At 42.8% G+C, this 16,346-nt stretch overlaps 1 long non-coding RNA gene across 1 annotated transcript; it reads left to right on the plus strand.

Moving 5' to 3' along the window:
• Positions 1 to 9,826: 9,826 nt before the first annotated feature.
• LOC119441686 (uncharacterized) lies at positions 9,827 to 16,026 on the plus strand. Its single transcript, XR_007465578.1, has 4 exons — positions 9,827 to 9,974; positions 12,775 to 12,837; positions 14,755 to 14,971; positions 15,604 to 16,026. It is a non-coding gene; the product is annotated as an uncharacterized LOC119441686 (long non-coding RNA).
• The last annotated feature ends 320 nt before the right edge of the window (positions 16,027 to 16,346 follow it).

Genomic DNA, 16,346 nt, shown 5'->3' on the forward strand with positions numbered 1-16,346 from the left:
ACAACTAGTCCGCATCTTGATGTAACGGGCCGGTCTTTCAAACAACTTAGTAGCATTCTTGAAGCTGCAGAGCACAGCGGCCAAGGCACCCAAGGCACGCAGAAAGATCTTTCAGGGAAGAAAGCAAACAGATCTTGGTGATCAGTGATGACTGTGAATGGCCGGCCGTACAAATAGAGGCGCAATTAACCCACTGCCCAAGCGAGAGCCAGGCACTCGCTCTCAGCGATAGAATATTTGCTCTCATCAGGGGAAAGAAGGCACGGGCGTAAGCAATAACACGTTCTTGCCCTTGTTGTTGTTTCTAGGCCAGGATAGCTCCAATGCCGTGGTCACTGGCATCGGTATGGACTTCTGTTGGAGCTTATGCAGCAAAGTGAGCAAAAATGGGAGGGGAAGTAAGCAGCCGCATCAGCTCGGTAAAAGCACCAGCTTGCTCACGGCCCCAAATGAAGGCAGCGTCTTTCTTGAGGAGCTGAGTAAGAGGGTGTGAAACATCCGCAAAATTTCGGACAAACCGACGGAAGTAGGAGCAGAGGACCAAGAAGCTGCGAACATCTTTGGCGCACGTTGGCAGGGGAAAGTCCTTCCCTGCCCGTATTTTGTCTTGATGAGGGCGTACACCCGAAAAATCGACGAGATTTCCCAGCACAGAAATTTCAAGACGACCGAAGTGGCATTTGGATGAATTGAGCTGTAGCCCCACCAGACGGCTAACAGATAGGACCGTCGCATAGGCTTTCGAGGTACGTCGAAAAAGTCGGAGAAACAACGATCACATCGTCCAAGTAGCAGACAGCAGATGAACCACATGAAACCGTGTAAGGAGAGCGCCCATAACCTATAATTCGTTCAAATGTGACCGGCGCATTACAGAACCCGTAAGGCATCACTTTGAACTGACAAAAGCCGTCGGGAGTAACAAAAGCCGCCTGCTCATGGTCCATGTCATCGACGGCAATTTGCCAGTTTCCGGATCGAAGATCTATGGACGAAAAATATTGTGCTCCATTGCGGCAATCCAGGGCATCGTCAATGTGTGGTAGCAGATAGACGCCCTGCCCGGTTACCTTGTTCAGGTGCCAATAATCCACGCAATATCGCCAACTGCTGTCCTTTATTCTAAATAGTTCAACAGCGGATGCTCAGGGGCTGCAAGAAGGTTCAATGATGTTACGAGAAAGCATCTTATCAACTTCGTCTTGGATGATGTCCCGCTCAGTAGGAGACGCGGTAGGGTCACCGATGGATCGGGCTTGCATCCCCGGTATTAATTCGATGCTTGACAGCAGATGTTTGTCCTGGAGAACGGTCTCCAAGGTCGAATATGTACCAGTACGAGGCAAGGAGGCAACGTAGTTCAAGGGCACGCTGGGGCGGAAGGTCGGAAGCAATCATTTTCATTAAGGCATTCAAGTCTGAAGAGGCAGAAGGCGCAGCAAGAGTTACTAACGAGGAGTTGTCAGAAGTTAAAGCCGAGAGGTGGTATAGTCTCGGGCCGACATGATTTGAGCAGGTGATATGCCGCGCAGCAATTGGAGTAATCGATTGGAGTAATTGTGACAAGTTTAAATAAGGTAATAAGGTTAATTCAATCTCATATATACGGCGGATGCATACTCTAATTTTGTTCGTGTTTTGGTTTTTTATAGTAGTCACTTGATAGGGGACGGTGCATTATGAATGTTCAGGAGCCAATAACCCAATGTTCGATTTGCATTGTTAGTTATGTCGATATAGGCTGATTAGGTGAGAATAACGGAAATATGAAAGCGTAAATAATTATTTCAATGTACAAGCTCTAGGACAGCGTTGGTAACTACATCGAAGAAAAGTTGTTGAGGATGGGACTCGCTCGTTTGATGTTGCTGGTACTACTGGTGTGCCGCTAACTCCGTGTTGGGGTAGCGTCTCTTTCTTGTGTTTATTATTAATATTTGTGATGGTATGGAAATCCAGATGCGATTGTTTGTGGATGATTGTGTATTGTATTCAAGGGTATCTGACAACACAGATTGTCTCGCACTGGCAGCCGATGGGAAACGCATAAAAAGATGTTGTGTTACTAACAGCATGTCCCTGAACATAATTAAACCTTTACACGTTAGCTTTAGTAAAATGATGAACAAATGCAGATATAAATATTTGTTGAGTGGACAAAAAATCAAAAAATAATTCATCAGTCAGATATTTAGGTGCTCTGCTATCAGAGGTTGGCTCCTGGTGAGAACATGTGAATACCGTAGTTAGAAGTGCACGGCGTGCCTTCGTCTTCTTGCAAGGAAGTGTAATACACGTCAGCATTGACGTTAAAGAAGCAGCGTATAAAAACATGTTTTACCAATTTTGGAATATGCTAGCCTGTGTGGAATTCGTTTTGTGATGTGCATGCTAATGCATTCGAAAAAATCCAATCCATCGAGGTAAGGTATGTCTTGGGGAGGTACGACCGCTTTGTAAGTGTAACGGCAATGAAAAAAGAATTTCGTGTCATCGCTTTGTTTGAACGACAAATCAGGTTACGTCGTAATCTGTTTTACTCAATCTTCCATAATCACACGGGAATCTGCTGACCAGAAGGCCCCGCATTATGTTTACTCCCGTCAAGCCCATCAATCTAAAGTTAGGCCGTACCTTTCCAGCTGTGACCAATTTGTATGTTTATTTCTAAGAACCATTGTCGCTTTGAATTCACTACATGCAGATGTAGTGTACCAGAACAATGTTGATGTTTGCCGCGCGCAATAATGCCCCAATGAAGCTGCATGTAGTGTATGAATAAATAATGAAGAATAAAGTTCAAGTAAGCCGTGACACGCACATAAATTTACATTGGTTAACTTTATTTGCACAAGCTATTCGTTTCAACTATTAGTTATGTTGGCAAGGTCAGGGAGGACTCTATTTATATCTTTGCTAACTTTTTATTTGTATATAATTAACGCAAACATCTGGGAACAGGTGAACGCTCAGTAATTTTTGCGTAATCGCATTAAGGTGTCGCACTTACAAAATGCAAGTTGAGTTGCAGTTACGCTAATCAAAATTGACGCATTCGTAAGAATCCAAAAGACTGGAATTTAATCCCGCGGTTAGCACTTACCACGTTTCCCCTTTCCTCGTCTTATAGCAGCGTTCCTTTGTTTCTCAAACAAGAAATTGTGGACACGTAATTTAATATTGCTTAATTTAGGCTAAATCACGCATTGCTTCGAAAGTAGTACAACTGGCGTGTGCTTATTTGCACCAGCATAGCGAAAACTATTAGCAGTTGCTTCCCTGCAAAACCAACTCAGCATTCTCTTGCTTAATTATGAGCTCTGCAGATAATAAGGGAACACTGTCTTTTTAATAATTTTCATGCGTAAACACGATGCACGTAGTAGGCATCTCCTTTGTCCTTGGTCAGCTGAACTAAGCAACGACTGCATAGTTTTAGAAATGGCGCTGGCTACATCGGACGTGCGTGCAAAGTTTGATTTGGGTCGGTTATTTACGGCTTTATACAAACATTGTACCCATATTTTTAGGCATCTTGGGAGAACGAGACTTGGCACTGGCTTGCAATGTGGAGGAAATGAGGTTCAACCGTGCATACTGTACAAAATCGTGTGCGGGAAGAGTTTTAAGCCTCGTGTTAGCGTTACAGGTAAATACAATTCCTACTGCAACTGCTCGACAGAATCAGCTTCGCTGGAAGTTTTGCCGGATTATGTGAGGTCGCACAAGGGCTCTGAGATTTATTTTCGATTATCAAGTTATATCTTGATAATATTTCAGCCATATATTATTAATAATTTGAGGAGAACAGGACGTCTGTAATGCAACTTGTATTGTGGGGCTTTTAAACTGTCTGGCGCACACGGCAGTAGCATCTACCTAAACTTTTTATACAAGTTATACTAAATTATTATAAACAGGTATTAATGATTTAATCTAACCGTTATAGAAATCCAGAAGTAAGAATTTAGTGATTTTTAGCCCAACATACACGCTTCTCATTACCATTCCTGCCTTCTCCCTTTCTTTGCTCTTTATTCCCAAGCTGTCTTACAAACATGTCCTACCAGCAAATATATTATGCTAAATCGAGCTTAAGGGGAAGCTTTAGCTGGGGATATCCTATATAAAGGCCTTTGAAATCGGCTATTCTCTTTCTGAGCAACCACTGCACGAAATTTGATGAGGAATGCTTAACTTAAAAGAAAAGTTAAACTGTAGTGATTTCGGAAAGCCTACTTTTTATTTGGGCTGCCACCTTTTTTTCATAAATATATTATAAATTGCACTATTTCAAGAAACATGACCTAAATTATCCAACATTAAACCTCACCAACTAAAAACGCTACAGAGCGATATTTCAATTCTGCAAACTGCACTTCATATTACATCTAAAGCGGACAAAAATGATATAACAAACGCCACCCTGAAATATACCACTAACGTGTTAATAGGACATTTGCAAAACTTTTTCAAAAATTGTAACAAATTTCCATGTCGTAAACTTATGCATCCAGCTTGTCCGACTTAGATGCTCCACCGGATGCAGTTTATAGAAATGTATTATTTATGCTCAGTTATGATTAGTAAATTTTGTGCTTCTATGTTTTTGCACATTTCCCGCTTTCCCGCAATTCATGTAAAAAATGCATGCCCTCAATCAAAATTATATTCGCTGCCGTCACTGTGATATAACCTTTTCTCTTAAATACAACAAATTTCGTTGAGATCGGTAAAGCGGCGTTCTCTTAAAAAACAATTTTGCGCTTTACATGTATTTGAGCATACGGCATCGGAGGTAGTCCCGAACTATAAACCTTCTAAAGGAGGCGTCAAGGCGATTCTGTAGAAAACCCATAAAAAATGAAGCTGGCATTATTAAGCAAGCCCGCTGCCTCAGTGGTGCGCAAATAAAAAAGCATTGCAGAAAAAAATCTGAACGGAATGTTCGCGGAAGCAGTTATCTCGGGCAGACATCGTATCTGGAATGCCCACGACCTGTCCGGCCAAGTGTCTAGCAAAATCGTTGATTCATTGACAGTCGAGCAAATAGGTGACAATCTTCTAGATAACGCTGATATATAGGCGCGCTTGTTTTCAAGTAGCGAGGTGAAGCCACAGTCTCAGGGTGCGTTTCTTTTTATTGTGTTTTCTTTAGTTGCGCGTCATGGACACGACATCCGAGAATTTAATTTTGTAGCGTTAGCTACACTGGCCTAGCCAAGCCCGTTTCGCGCGGCACATCAAGAGCCGTGCTGCGCATGCGCAGGGGTCAGTGATGTCACACGGCATGCGCACCGGAGCCACCTGAGCCAGCACCTCTCGCGCAATCCGCCGCCGCCGCGCGCGACTCACCGCCGCCGGTCTGTGCATTCCAGAGGAGTGACGTCGTAGCCGTGGTAGACGCACTGGCGCCGGCGCGCGCTCGCTGTGCAGTCGCCGTCTGACACTGCGCTGGAGCCGCTGCGCTTCTGACTGGCGTTTGCCAGTGTGGTATAGCCATGGAGAAGGAGAGCGCAAATGCTGCTCAACAGCGCAGAAGAACGGAGAAGCTTGACTCATAATAATAATCTTATCTTAAGAATAATCTTAAGAATAAGCTAAGAATAATCAGCTGAACCTTTGCTAACGCTACGTATATCCTGGCATAGCCGAGCTAAGCCACTGCAACTTTTTTTAAGGGCATTATGCCACGAGGTGGCGAAAAAATGAACTGAACCAAATGCCCCCAATTCCTGGGTATGTACGCGACCAATGGCTCGCCGAGTCAGCTTATTCTAGTTACGTGCGATGATCTATGTATTAAGATGAACAACCACTGCGAAAAAGTCCTTCTGCAGGAGTATTACACTCCGGGCCTAGAAGACGATTGTTTCAATGTAGCGACGCGAGAGGCGCAAGCAAAAAGAATTAGCCAGCTTTTTGAATATTAGTTGCCCTACTGTTATGAGGAGAACCTCGAACAAGCAAACTGAATAGATGCGATTCAATTGCGACACACTGGTCGGACTGCTTCTCGAAGAACAAGCAGCGAAACAGAAGGCAAGCATTATAAAGCTGCTACAATATTCTCTGACAGTCGCAACTGTTACGAGCACATGTGGAAGCGACTCCATCGGCCTCCACAAGTATCCATTGTAAAATAAAGTGCACACCACAGCGTGTAATTTTGTTGCTGGAGCCAGGCATAACTGGACCACTAACCAGTTGTCGAGTTTAATAATCACGATATTCTATACCATATGCCTATGGTATAAGAGTTACTGCGTTATTTTTAATCGACTACTTATCTGTCAGAAAACTGTCTGTTAATTTATCGGGCACAACTTGAGATACTAAAACATATTATCAGAGCGTGCCTAGTGCTGCAGCTTTGGACTTCATTTTGCTCATAAATGACCTTCTCCAACAAGTTCCCACTTTCACAATGCGTCCTTTACGCTGACGATCCAAGTATCTGAGACTCAGGTAAACGTTTACCATCGTTAACTTCTAAATTATACAGCTCATTATCTTACAATTGGTACTTGGTGTCACAGTAATAACTTAATTTTAAATCAAAGTAAAACTGGATTCACGGTTTTTCGTTCCGCTGGAAGAATCCTGCTGTTTTCACCTCAAGCTAACACAGAATCCCACACCATTTCTACCATACCTGTGTTTCATTTCTCGGTCTCGGTAAAAATCACCAGCTAAATTTTCAAAACCATCTTTCACAAAACATAGAAAAATGATCCTTTTGGAATTAGAGCACTGATACAAGCTACACCTTTTCTATCTGTGGCTACTCTCCTTTTAATTTGTCGTGGGTGCATACTCATAGCGATGTAATATACAGCATAGCTGCTTACGGTAACAGCTACCATTGTCTGTTCAACACGTCAAAGCAAAGCCCCAGGCTGTAATTCTAATTGTAGTTGAGAAAACAATAACAAATACTCTCAATGATTCGTTTATTTGCGTTCAACCTAATTACCACGTTTTCCAGTTTACCTAAAGATACGCCGACGTATAACATTATTCCCTTTATTTCCTTGACAAATTTTAATCCTGCCCGCTTTGTTCAAAACAAGAATATTTTAAGTTGTTAGAACATTTAATAATTGCAAAAAATGACAAATTCAATCTGCGCCATTAAGATGTAGAATTGTGTTCTTTGCTTCATGAGCACATTGTATTCCCTTTCTGCGTTTAATAATGACTAGACAACTACCTTTTGAATGAATAACCTCACCAGATGCATTCAAGTATGGTAGTCTTTTCTAAAATTGTTTGTAATCAATTTTATGTGATAATGATTCACAATAATCCTTTATGTACCTTCACGTGCATATTGTTTTCTGTTTCTATGAGTTTCTATTCAATAATTGAATTTCTCGCTGTGTAAATGAGACAACTTTGTATGCGCGAACTCATATTTTGGCTTCCTAGGTCTGGCATAAATTTATTATTTTATTCTTCACCGATTTCTACTGCAGGTCATACTTTCTATTGCCTTGAGTGCATTTTATTTTCCTCCTTGATTGTAATTTGCTGCCATCAATTATGCATAGGGGGTCCCGATACGCTCACCTGACCTTGGGACCCTCTATAGCATATTCTGTTCCTGTAACTCAAATAAAATTGAACATTGAATGGGGATAAAAATATTTTTGTGGTATGCTGCCCGGGCTTCAGTGCAACGCCACTTCCCTCCAAGCAGTTCATGAGCTTTAATATTGTATGTGGAAGAGCAGTCTGATTTCGTGAATTGGCAGAAGACGGCTACAGAAGCGTCTTGGTCATCGCTGCGTAGTGATGCATCTGGGAATACATCAAAATAATGTAGAAATGTTTTTAACTAATGTGTCTGAGCCGGTTAGAATAGTGCCGAAGCAGGCAGTTCACACATTGTGCTCATTTCAGTAGTGTAAGAGATATAGCGACGATACTACTGTTAGGCTGTTTCTGAGCCGCAGAGGAATCCCACTTTTCAGAACCGCCAGCAGTGGTTGCAAAAATTGCCTCCAATTTTTACGTGCCGGAGAACTTGCGGAGAAGCAGCTTATTTAAAAACGTTTGGCCATCAGATACAATGTGCAGATTCTCAATTTGATGTAGACCACTCTGATTTGCTTGTGGCCTCCAAGGCAATTGACATGGTTTGGTAAGTAAAGGTACAGATTGTGACGCACAAAGTAAGGTAGGCTTGAGCCGGAGAGCAACAGATGGTAACGTTTCAGTTAGACGATTAAACTAGGCGGCAGATTCAGGACTGGCAATGCGTACAACCCACCAGATGTTACAGATGATCGACACACTTGCAGTGCTGTCGTCTGCTTAATTCCAGCCCGCCCCAACAACCACATCTGTCATCGGCTAGAGGAGGAATTGCGGCTTTCACCATAGAAATTTAGCTGCAGAGCGCCAGGAGATACAATTATTGGTGATTACACCCAGTGAAGCTCTTACATCCATTGTATTGGCGTTTCACCGAGGTACAGTCACCTTATCGTTCAACCAATGCTTTCTTTAGGGTCATATGCATTTGAAGTCGACTTCGCATGTCATGATCGCCGGCCAACTGTAACTAGTATACTCTGAAGTCGCATTCCGAGCCCTCTGTAGGTTTGCATTTAGTTACGGACCAGCAAGCGTGAGTGTATGCGTCGAGAGCAATGTCATCACCGCAGCTGAATGCAAGAGTTTAGGATCTGAGTAAAGTAGTGCACCAACCTATGGATTTGAACGAAGCGTGGGGCATATGTCACGATCAACGCCATGCCGCACAACCAGTACGTTGATGCGATAGGCCCCTACCGAGCTGTGTTGAAGAAAAAAGAAGCTTGTAATATTTCTAAATTATAAAACACCCCATGAAAAGTTTCATTAGTACACAAAAATAGTTCAGTTCTACCATTTTTATTCTTAGCGACAGTGAAATCGAAATTGCCTTAGTGAAATTTGTTCATTTAGGGATCCTGTGTCCTTTAAGAGCCATTCAAAAGGTATTACGCTTCACTTCACCGCTCTCCATTTCCTCTTTCTTTCATTTCCTCTTCACCGCTCTCATTCGCTCATTTCTCGTTTAAAAAAATGTTGTGATAGGTACCGAGTGTACTTCATAAACAAAGTACACAATCGTTGGAAGACAGGCTTGTAGGGTGTTGAAACATATCCATTTACAAGTATTCTTATATATATATATACCCGCCGTGGTTGCTCAGTGGCTATGGTGTTGGGCTGCTGAGCACGAGGTCGCGGGATCGAATCCCGGCCACGGCGGCCGCATTTCGATGGGGGCGAAATGCGAAAACACCCGTGTACTTAGATTTAGGTGCACGTTAAAGAACCCCAGGTGGTCCAAATTTTCGGAGTCTCCCACTACGGCGTGCCTCATAATCAGAACTGGTTTTGGCACGTAAAACCCCATAATTTAATTTTAAGTATTCTTATAACCTATGATGAAGCACGAAAGCTTTATGCAGGTAGAATATCGTGAGAATATCGTCTAGATCTGAATACCACACAATTTATTGCTGCTGAAAAACATTGGCAATATGACAAACTGTGATAATCGGCATGATTTCCAATTCCGAACAGTGTGGTACCAATTCTGCTGATCATACATTGTCTATCCAAAAAATGTGCTGCTGGCAAGAATTCGTGCGAGGTGATAAGATCAAGGCTGACGAAGCCGACGTCATAGAGCCACGGTTGTTTTTCGCTCTCTACTGCGTCTACACACAAAGGCACGCGCGTGGACTTTGTATTGTGACCTCCGCTTTATCTAATGCGCTGAGGGGCGCCCCAGCTTGTCTGTACTTTACACATGAATCATTATGACTGATAAACCTTGACACTCTGCGTCTCGCACGAGGCAATATCCGAATCTGACGTCCGTTTTTCTTCGTATAAATAAACGCCGTACGGATAGTTTGCCCACTGCCCTGCTACCAGACCGCTACAGATATTCCTACCTCACTCCGAAAAAGGTAAGTATAAGTGCAATATACACAGTTTGATTTGTGTAATATTCGTTATTAGATAAAACTCTTCTGTGATTGCGTTATGTTGCCATAGAATCGTGTACGTAAAAGAACTGTCGTTCTCAAGGTTCTGACGGCATCATTAGGCATTTTACTCTGTTTTATACAAAACAGGTAAGGCTGAAAAAGCTACGCAAGTAGTCTGGTCATACAAGACTCGCTCAGCGCATTTGGCAGTGCCGTTGTTTTATATCTGCGCCTCTTTTTGATATATCGGCCAACTCCCGTATGATCTTTACCAAAAAAACTGACATCTGCGACTCCCGAGTTGGTTTAGCTTCGTCTTGTGTGTACATATGACTTCTTTTATTTTGGGGTCACTTTATGAGACGACTTACTCAGGCTCAGACCAACCCGTAAGTCTGAGTGAGCCCGGATAAGTACAACGGTGATTAGTCTTGACTCCAAGTGAGCCCGGTTGAATACAAATTGGAGGAATCAGCCTGACTTAGCACTATAAAGAAATCCGACAAAATGAACGTAGGGTTTTTAACTTTGTAGGCGACAACTTTTTAACGGTCTCTCAGCAAATCATGTTATGTCGCACTCCGTCTGATTTTCTTAAAATACTTTGTCAATTCGGCCCTGCTGATACTACCGTTCTTCTTTTTCGTCACTACTTACACTGAGCCGTAGCAAAGTTAAATTACGCTTAACCAGAACCGAAATGTTTACGGTTTCGGGGCCCTCTAAATTACGCCGTGAGTTCTGTGGAACAGAAAAAGCAAACACAGCCGGTGGTAAATGTTAAAGCCACGGTAAGTGTTAACGCGTGTGTGGTTGTGTGCAATGGAGGCGACAGTTGGCGCTCGCATAGATAGCGAGCACTCTCGTTTGTTATTCTCTTTTTTTTCTGACCTTCCTGATCCAGACAATGGATGGCACGGAATACAAATCAGTTTAGTAGCTCATGTACACTTCACAGGAACTTGCTAACACCACTGATCACCTTACAGCTTACTTCTTCAAACTTTTATGCAAAGCATATGAACCCTTTGTTCTCATTCCCTCACTCCACTTACTGGATCGAACTAACGCAGCACGTAAACTCATTGACTCATATTCATTGTGAATCACGTATGTTGAGCTTCACATTCATTTTCGCTAACTAGGAAAACTTAAAATTACGCGTTTGATAAAAACTGGCTGAAAAATTCGTAGTCCAAAACTCGAATAAGCTCCAACTCGCATATGTATGTAAGTACACATACGGCCGTACTCAACTAGACTAACTCAGACTCAAATACACCTAAGCAGACATGCATAATGGGTATCAGTTAGATTCACACTAACTATATAGGTGTAAGTTTGAGGAAGCACGCATACCTGTGGGTAGCGTGAGTGCATCGGTGTGTCAGTGTGAGTCAATGATGACAGTCAGGTGTAGTTACATGAGTGGGTGCCATTCAGTATATATGGACATGAGTTCGAACGTCAGTGAACCACTCTAAATTTGAGTGGAGGTGATTTGAAGCGTAAGTAAGTACGTGAGAGTGTGAGCAGACGAGTGTGTGCAAAGAAGTGCATGATAGTTTGTCAGTGCACATGAGTGGGAATGCGAAATTGAAGTAAGCTCTGACCTTGCTCTGCATCAGTGACCCTTTTCGTTAGCTGGTGCTTCAGGTGAGTTAGAGACCTGTCAATTCGAATTGAGTGATTAAGTGGGCGATTTTGTGTTATTAAATAAAATCTGATGCTGAGCCCTTGAAGAGGTTAGTAAAACTGCTCGCAATTTCGTGTGTCTGAGTGAGGTCGAGTGAGTGTGAGAAGAATCTAATTGTCTGTGTGATTCTTGTAAGTCTGAGCACGTGTAGCCATCTGACTAGATTTGTAGTGAGCCTTAGTCTGAGGTAGTCCGACTGAGTAGATGCTGACGTACACGACAGAGTAGAAATCTGCTTCAGTCAAACTTTGAGTGAGCCCCAAGCAAATCATATGTATTTTGTGAATCTGAGCTAGTTTGGTTTATCTTGACGACCTATGCAGGTGAGGGTGGCTGGGGGGGGGGGGTGCTCTTTGTGCGGAACTGCTTGATGTATTACAACTACAAAATGTGGATGTAAAGGTTATGTAAAATTATAGATATATGGAGATTTCTGTTTCCAGTATGCAATGTGTTCTGTTTTGGTCGCGAGCGCAAGCGGGGTTTTGTGGTCACTGGTCCACGACACTGGTCACTGCGTAGTTTGGTTGTAAGAGAGCTTCAAATCTGCGAAATCTTGTAATACTTATTATATTTTTGCTACAAAAAGTAAGAGAGTTGTTATATTGATTTACCTGATGCATATCTATATTTTACTTTCAAATGTGATGCGCTGTTTTGGTCGCCATTGTGAGCAGTCAGAGAAATCTCTATTGCCTTCGCCGCTTTGTCGGCTCTATATGAATGGGAATATAGAATCTTTATGTGGGCGGCCGTCAGTCCCTCCGAGATAGCCTTGTGCCGTAAGGCAGATTGCCACCGTAGGACACTGGAGCGCTGGTAAATAAAAGAAATGTCTCGTGCCTTCCGATGGGCTCATGTGGTAGAGTGCATACTTATCACTGGGCTAGTTTAGCAAATCATACTCCCAATATGGCCACAATAGCAATCTTCTCCTACATGGAAGAGACGTACCATGCGTTTCCTCCCGGCACACATTCTGTCTCGGAGCAAACATCAGGCGTTAATGTAGTCCCTACTTGAGCTGTGCAGCACTTGAGCTGTGCTGGCACATCATTGTTTTTTCTCTCTCTTTCCTGACAGACAGCGATTGCACCATGAATGCATTCGGAATCACCGTGTGCTTTGGACTTTTAGCAACAGCATGTGAGTAGAAATTCGTACATCTCACTTGACTTTTTTATAGAACTAAGAACAACTCAAAGTATATCTCAATTCGAACGAAGACAGCTTTACGGCCATATACGCGATAGAGGCCAATCATGCTGTTTTAGGCAGACATATAACATCTTAGACTGGGAAGGATTAGGAGTGAGGATCGATGGCGAATATCTCAGCAACCTTCGGTTTGCAGATGACATTGTCCTATTGAGCAACAATGGAGAGGAATTACAACAAATGATTGAGGACCTTCATCGAGAAAGTGCAAGAATTGGGTTGAAGATGAATATGCAGAAGACAAAGATAATGTTCAATAGCCTGGCAAGGGAACACGAATTCAGGATCGCCCGTCAGCCTCTAGAATCTGTAAAGGAATATGTTTATCTAGGTCAATTACTCACAGGGGACCCTGATCATGAGAAAGAAATTTACAGAAGAATAAAATTGGGTTGGAGTGCATACGGCAGTCATTGCCAAATCCTGACTGGGAGCTTACCACTGTCGTTGAAAAGAAAAGTGTACAATCATTGCATTCTACCGGTGCTAACATACGGGGCAGAAACTTGGAGGTTAACAAAGAAGCTCGAGAACAAGTTAAGGACCGCACAAAGAGCAATGGAACGAAAAATCTTAGGAGTAACGTTAAGAGACAGGAAGAGAGCGGTGTGGATCAGAGAACAAACGGGGGTAGACGATATTCTAGTTGACATTAAGCGGAAGAAATGGAGCTGGGCAGGCCATGTAATACGTAGGATGGATAACCGGTGGACCATTAGGGTTACAGAATGGATACCAAGAGAAGGGAAGCGCAGTCGAGGACGGCAGAAAGTCAGGTGGGATGATGAGGTTAGGAAATTCGCAGGCGCAAGTTGGAATACGCTAGCGCAAGACAGGGGTAATTGGAGATCGCAGGGAGAGGCCTTCGTCCTGCAGTGGACATAAATATAGGCTGATGATGATGATGATGATAACATCTGCGTAGCATGAACTACAGGCTTCTTTCACACGCTTCTGCAAGTATGTCCAAAACGTCGAATGAAGGCGCAGGTTACATACTAAGAATACGGTACATTGCCCTTCCCACAAATAATATTTACCAGAAAATCAATTTTAGGCGCTGCAACCCATGTAACAAGCAAGCTAAAATTTACCAGAATTTAATTTGCGCGAATAACAATGCATATCGCAAGTAAAATTTAAATTGGATTCTGGAGTTCTGCAAGAATTTGACGAAGTGTTTGCCAAGACAACCATCATGAAGCATTTGTTTGATAGCGCGGCTTTCACCTGCTTCCACACCACGGCAGCCACCGCAAGCAGTGAGAGAGGAGGCCTCTCGGTGACATTTCATACTTTCATCTGAACAGGAGGTCTGTAGACCGTAGGTAATTGTGCTCATGCTGATGTGAGAACTTGAGTGGCCTGCAGGAAAGAAAAAGAAAGATCAAAGATGTCGTGGGAAATTGTAAAGCCAACAAACAGCATGACATTACTAAGACAGTGATGAGCAGGTATTTCAAGCTTAATAAGCTGTAACGCATGCGCTGTGTTAGCACTGGCGTTCCATCTTTTTAAATCGCCTAATGAGTTCGCGACGCAATTCACAGATTTCCCTGCTCACATCAGCATACATGACGCTGGCTGGCGGAGGCCTGTGAAGTTTTACAATGCGCAAATAAATTGCTTCGCCAAAGTTCCGGCATTGTAGTAGAGAAGGCTGTCATGATGGCATGTAGGCCTGAGCAATGATGATACCTTCAGAACTGAAGGAATCGCTAAATCTCTCGTTTAACAGCAGCAGTGACGGCAGCAATTACCTGGAAATAAATTAAATATTATGTGCTGTTTCGTGGTTCGAAAGCGAAAAGTATTACAGCTATTCCATCTTTTGTTCTGTTGCAGGTGCAGCCACACTGTAAGTATATAAGCATCCTGATTGGTCATCCATCCCATTTCTGCATTTGGTGAAATTTTCTGTTTAAAAATATTTTCTTTACAATCGAGCATGCTTATTTCCTTCTTTCTATCAAAAATTGTGGGCATAAATGTAAGCTAATGTTTATTTTATTTTTCAGTGAGTCCCCGGAAAGTGATCATGCTCTTCAGCAAGCCGAGCAAGGTACTATCCATATTTTTATCGTGACGATGCTATACTTACAATCTTTACAATGCTGACACTTTTGGTTTGTGATTACCGCTATATTTACATTGCAGAATGCTATAAGCAAGCAGTAAAAACCACGCCGTCAGTTCTGAACTAATTAAAGAAAGATTAAACTGCGAACATAGGGGTTTTGTCACTGTTCGTAAAGTGGGAACTATAACAAGAAAATCTGTTCATTCAGTCAACTCTTCTCTGATTGATTTGCGGTAGTGGTTAAGTAGTAGTATTTTGACAATACAATCATTTGATAACACGGTGTCGCAAAAATTGTCTAATAAATATTTACTGTTCTTTTCCCTTTTCCTTCTGTTCGATAAGTAGTAGCGTTTGTCATAAATAAAATCTATATAGGTGACAGATGTAGATATCCTACATCTGTCAGTAAAGATTCTAAAAACGGCTTATATTGGTCGCCTTGTTTGAGAAGTTTCGAGGTCTCTTGTGCAAGGTTAGCTCCACCAGTACGTCCTCCAGTCCCCCCCAAAAAACTGAATCTTTGTGACACCCTGACTGTCTAGGTTATGAAACATCTTGCGACAATTTCCAGCAAATTTGTAACCACTAGTCCAACGCCATATCTTCCACAGACAAAAAGCTCCAGGCTTCCGTCACCCTGCTTTGCGAATCAGTGAACAGATGGATTGAAAGTAACGTGGGATTAGAGCCGACCGAGTTACACCAGCGACTCGAGAGGCTAGTCGACGAGGCTGTGAAAGAACATGAAGTGCTCGTCGCCCTTGAGGATGAGGACGACGCGGAAGCCGACAGTGATGCCGGTGAGCGAGTACGGACTTGGCAAGAAGTTGAAGAAGTGGAGGAAGAAGGCGAAGAAGGCCCTGGTCAACGCTGCGAAGGTGGTCGCTGTAAACAAGGTGGTCGGTGCCGCAGCTGGCGCTATGGGATGAAGAATACCACGCTTGAAGCTGCAGCAAAAGAAGAACCGTCAGCTATGAAAGGCATTTTCCTTTGGTCTGCAATGACTAAGGTCGTCGTGTGATCTCGATAATGAATTGAATAATTTTTATATTAAAATCTTTTTTACTGTTGGATGATCAGAATGTATGTTTTACTTTTGTTCTATTTGAACGGTGACAAGGTGGAAGAAAAATTGGTCGCCTTTCCGTCCTGCGAACGTGAATGTCCAGCGAAGCTGTATCGAACACCACACAAGGTCGAGCATTGTATTCACGCTGTTCTTCTGGTGTCCTTATTTTCCGTGGTCTACCCATGGCAGTCTTAGAATCAACTGAATGAGTTGCTAGACGGGTCTCCTTTTTATCTATGAAAGCGTGGTGACGTCACTGAGAATATATATATATATATATATATA

Source organism: Dermacentor silvarum, chromosome 2 (assembly GCF_013339745.2).
Source record: "Dermacentor silvarum isolate Dsil-2018 chromosome 2, BIME_Dsil_1.4, whole genome shotgun sequence".
NCBI lineage: Eukaryota > Metazoa > Arthropoda > Arachnida > Ixodida > Ixodidae > Dermacentor > Dermacentor silvarum.